This window comes from Dasypus novemcinctus, chromosome 7 (genome assembly GCF_030445035.2).
Source record: "Dasypus novemcinctus isolate mDasNov1 chromosome 7, mDasNov1.1.hap2, whole genome shotgun sequence".
NCBI classification, from domain to species: Eukaryota; Metazoa; Chordata; class Mammalia; order Cingulata; family Dasypodidae; genus Dasypus; species Dasypus novemcinctus.
This window is the reverse complement of record NC_080679.1, coordinates 87,106,348-87,111,802: the sequence shown is the minus strand read 5'-3', so window position 1 is coordinate 87,111,802 and position 5,455 is coordinate 87,106,348. Positions and strand designations below refer to the sequence as shown.

Here is a 5,455-nt window from a genome sequence, read left to right as displayed (position 1 = left end):
CCCAGTGTAACAGAGTTAGACTCATTCATAATTTCCCTATGAATGGCTTTTCTGCCCCTTTTATTTGAACCTATAATTAGCACTATACTCATTAAATATATGTGCCAGAGACTTAAATCTTCTGTCTGTTCATATGCTGGTTGAATCCTGAATCTCAGCAGAGCTGCAATGCCTACTCTCCAGTTCATCAACTTGCCCAGGACACCTAACGAAATGATGATGATGTATAGTTCCCATCCCAAAAAACAGAGAGTATCACTGGTTTGTTTGTTGTTTGTTTTCATTCACTACACTTATGCTGAACTATTGTTCTTATCAAATACTTATCTTCTGTAAAAATCATTAAATAAGTAAGGATGATTTCATTAAGATGACTTCAGCAGGGGGGAGAGAACAGAATTCAACTTTCTGTAGACAAAGAATAACAGGGATTTTAAGGGCTGAGGTGAGCTAGTGGAAAATACTGGAGGATGTTAAGTTGGTTTGGTTACTGAGATGGATGAGTGAGTTGCTGAGTTTGCAGTTTGGGTGTTTTGATCAGAATGTTTTCTTATGTTGTGATTAGGCCCCCTAGAAGAAGAGGGAGATAAGGAACTACCTAGGTCTTCAGATAGCCTAAGGGCTAAGGTGAGAAGGATGGACCTCAGTCTAAAGTTTATTGTGGCAGTTCAGAAAGATTGTTTGCAAACTAACCTGTTCCTCTGGGTGTGATACCCCATTGCATTAAATTCAGCTGAGATATCTTTGATTAGATTACCTGTTAAGATTTGACTACTTCAGAGTCCCCACCCCTTTGCTGGGTCTCATAAAAATGGACACCGAAGAAGACACACGAGAGGAAAGAACTTTGTTATTTTGATACTGCCATGTGATAGAAAGGAGAAGGCTCCAACAGCTAAAGCCTGGCAGAGACAGACCATTTGCCTGATAGCTGACCATTGACCTTGGGAAGAGAGCCCAGACTGATACTGGAAGCCATAAGAGACAAGCCCTATGCCAGCCTGCAGCTGAGGTCAGGAAGAACTGGGCCCACCAAGCCTCAAGAGGAAGCCCAGAGGGGAACGCTGGACCCTGACAGAGATCACCCACCATCTTGCTTCAACAATGGCAGCTGACTTTGTGAGAAAATACCTCTTATAGTACCTTGAGTTGAACCTGCCATGGCTTTGGGACTGTAAGTTTTTACTCCAAATAAATACCCTTGAGAAAAGCCAACAGATTTATGATACTTTGCATTGGTACCCCTTTGGCAGACTGATACAGTTAGTGAAAAAAAAAAGAAGTTAAGGTCATGTTGGTCACTCCTTATGATTTTTTTTTTTACATGCTATTCCCTTTTATTACGATATTCTGCCATTCACTCCTTTCAGGGATTCATTTCATTTTCATTAAGTTCATTTTCATCCTTTAAATCCCAACTGAAATATCTCATCAGAGAGGAGTTTCCTGACCACTCCATCTTGAATGACCAACCATCCCCGTTTGCCGGGGGCCAAGGCATTTCCCAGGATGATGGACTTCCAGTGCTAAAATTGGGAGAGTTCCAGGCAAACTGGAATCAGTTGATTACCATAACTCCCCTGCCCTGTACTTTCTATTTAATTTTACTGCTTTCTTCATTGACATTTATGCAAATTTATTATTATTATTTTTTATTTCAATGCTTGTTTGTGACTGTTACTCTCACTAGAATACAAGCTCTGAGAAGCCAGGGACCATTCTCTGTCTTGTTCACCACTTCATCCCTGGACCTAGCTTAATGTTAGCATAGAGCAGGTTCTAAATACACCTGCTTTCTTTTGAGCAGTAGGTCACACGGTCAGATATACATATGTGAGGTGGCCTCTTGATTGAGTAATGTGTTCTTTTATGAATAACAATTTTTTTAAAAAGAGTTCATGCTTGGTATTGAACCAGAGTGAAAATGAGTTTATAATTTGTTTCTTTTCCAGAGTAAACTGAAGTTTATAATGTAGTATTAGAGAATTAAACATACAGCTTAAAATTATTTATCTAGGACTCCCTTTTTTCTTGACAAGATGGTGGAGTATAACTTTACATGTTTAGAACATCACATAGTTTTTGGACTGGCCTCTGGTTTTTTGTTGCTTATTTTCTCCATAAAGGAAATATGTGATGGAAAATAATGACTGCAAAGGAAACTGGATCTTCTTAGTGATGCCACATGGTAGACTGCCATGGATGTATGCAAAAACCTTTATTCTGCTGATATTCTTTAAGCTTCAAGAGAAGAAAGGACTATAGTTATAGTCCTTCAAACAGAATCTGAACCAACTAGGAAATTATATGAAGATCCAGAAACTACGAGTGAAATGCAGTCTTTCAGAGATTGTCGAATGCTGATCGATCCCTGACTGAAAAGCTTAGTTTTAGGTACAAGTATTTAGATCGGCTCTACAGCAGTTTTATCTTCACCCCATCGCCACCACCAGGAAGCTCCCTAGAGCCCCACACTTTTTCCCACTAGAAAGTTTTCCAACTCCCTTGCCTGCCTTTGAGTCTGTCAAACACAAGTGATGATGCTGGATAAATAGCCTTGGCTTGTTCGTATTTGGGTGGTTGATGGTTAGGCTACTGTGTCAACTCAGCCTGGTAGTGGTGCCCAGTTGTTTGGTCAAGCAAGCACAGGGCTAGTTGAAATCCAGGGTATTTCATGGATTTTAATCATCGGTGAGTTGATTGCATAGATTGCATAGATGTCTGGTTACATCAGCAATGAATGATGTCTCATCCAGTCAGTTGAAGGCCTTCAAAGGGGAAGTGATTTTGGCATTCAGAGACAATTCCCATCTCTACTTCAGACAGCCAGCGTCTCCTAGGGAACTCATCAAGGAGCTTCATCGGAGGCCCTGGTTTGCAGCCTGTACTACAGAAATATTTTTGTGCATCCCCATGATCACGTGAGACAATTTTATAAAATATCATAATATTTGAACATATTTCCTGTAGGTTCTGTTTCCCTAGAGAACTCTGACTAATCCAGGTGTTCTTTGTTTATTACTACAGTACAGATTGGGATGTACCCACGGAAGACCTTACATATTTAGTAAGATACTATAGGTAATAATTCTCCCAGTTCTTCACACCGCGGTCTCAGCAGCAACTGTAGTTCATTTACTGTTCTTTGTTTTCTTCAACCACTCCAAAAGCTAAAAGAACATTATTTGTCTTGTCCTTTATCAGCCACAGTATCTTAATGCAATTCAGATGATGTGTCCACATTTTCTCCTCTATTCAACTACAGCAGTCATAAAAATTAAATAGGCTTACAAATCAAGATAGGTGTTAAAATTTAGGAAAAGTCATTCAACAAGAGTCATACACATAAAAAGAAACTATTACTGAGTTTGTTAAATGCTTACGTGTTAAATTTGACTTTGATGAGGCCCAGAAAAAAGTATCAGTGCTCGAATGACCACTTGAGGATTTCATTAGGAATGTTTGTCTCTTTATATTTAAGACTTTTTGTCAACAGCCACCAGTGTTTCAGCATCAAAATGTTGGCAGATAAACTGAAAAGGACCCTCAAAGAAGCTGAAAGATGGACTGTGAATTTGATTAAAAGATGGATTCTAAATTAGACTGATTCTAACTTGGGGTTAGGAGAAACAGTGCTGCCTCATCCTATCAGCAAGTAATCGAAACGAGCCAGGTTTTTGTCTAGGAGCTAGATGGTAACCATGGATAGTGACAAAAAAACTAGAATAAGAGGTCAGAGACTCCTAAATGGGCAACTTGGGGCTCTGGCATTTATCAGAGGAAGAAGAAAACTTTTCCATATGCTAAATGCATTAATATAAAGTATGACAGATTTTGGAAACAATTTTAATATTTTGAATTTAAATATTAATTTACATGTAACTTTAATTTGTTCAAGTTTCATACTGATTAAGAGGTTACAGTGCCAGGCAGTGTATGGGAACACCATGGTGAAGAGGTCGGCACATCACTGGGCTCACAGAGTTTCACAAGCCAGTTGCTAATCTACCCAAGACCAGTGTTAGTTACTCAGGGATGATTAGGTCTCTCTGGTCCCTTATAAAATGATCTTTAGGGGGGAGGTTGATGGAGGAATTAGAATCCCCGGAAGTCCCATTAAGCTCTTGCGGGCGCTGACGTTTGGCATGCGCTGGTCCTCCGCGCTTGTTCTTGTAGGTGCCGTCCCTCTGTTTTCTGTCCACGTCTTGCTGTTTCTCCTCTTTCAGGGTTCATCTGAGCCAGGTGTTCAGGTCTTAAACCAGTTTTCTCAGACAAAAGCACAGCCTCACTTTTCTTTCTCCACTATCAATCCCCACGTGTTCTGGCAAACAGGCTGAGTTGAGGTTGAAGGGGTTGACATGGGCGTTTTCTCAGGACAGGCCTGGCTTTCCTGTCTCTCTTAACCTGCTTGACTCTCACTGATGTGACAAACTCCAACAGTGTTGGGTTGGAGTAAACTCTGCAATGAACTAAAGCTGTGAACTTAGAGTAACTGCAGCTTTCAGCAACTCTGCATGCCCCTGGAAGGCAGGCTGGAGACGGGGGAGGAGTGAAGACTCTAAAGTCAGACAGGCCGGGTCTGCCCTCCACTTATTAAAGGCCCTTGGGCTTTTTTTATTTATTTTTTAATCTACTTCACAGAGCCGTGAAGATTTAATGAAATAATAACTGAGTAATCTCAGCTACTCCCACATCTTCAAATATATCTATATGCTGATGATTTCTCCAATATATCTCAGGTTAGGATCTCTCTTCCGAATTCTGAGCCGGAAGGTCTCTCCCTGGTCCCCCTGGATGACTCAGAGGCCCATCAAATGCATTTTTGCCAAGAGGGAATTCATCATTACGGGCACGAATCCTTCCAAATCTGAACCTTTTCATGCCCCCGTTAGTGAGAGGTGGTACTGGCCACGTTGCCCAAGTCAGAAAGCAGGAGTCCTCCTTGATGCTTGCCCTCTCCTTACTCCTCCACCGACCTCTTTAATGCCTAATTCATTTCCCACATCCCTCTGAGCTCACTCCTCTGCCTGTGCTCAGACCGTCCTCCCTTCTGGTTCAGATCACTGTATCGTCCCTTCTCACTGACCTCTCCTCCTGTAATTTCCCTCCAGTGCAGCCTCTCTTACTTTCCTGGCTGAAATTTGTTGCTTCCCGTGCTGCTGGATAAGGTTAAAATTCCTGAATATGACTGGTCTCCCTTTAACTTTCCTTCTCACAGCTCCTGCCCGACCTCCCACCACCTACTGTAAGTATCTTGCATTTTTACATGTGACTCTCTTTGGCTTCTGAATCTTCAAACAATATTCTCTCTGCCTGGAATTCCATTTCCCTTATTTTTCATCTGGCTAAATTTTAGTCATCCTTCAGAACTCTGGTGCCATCTCCTCCCGGAAGTCTTGCCACCACTGGCACCTGACTGAGGATGTTGCTTTGCCTCTGGGCTTCCAAAGAGCCT

General features: G+C 41.5%; 1 pseudogene; it reads left to right on the top strand.

Moving 5' to 3' along the window:
* Positions 1 to 2,736: 2,736 nt before the first annotated feature.
* On the top strand, positions 2,737 to 3,685 carry LOC111765573 (eukaryotic translation initiation factor 3 subunit E-like; annotated as a pseudogene).
* The last annotated feature ends 1,770 nt before the right edge of the window (positions 3,686 to 5,455 follow it).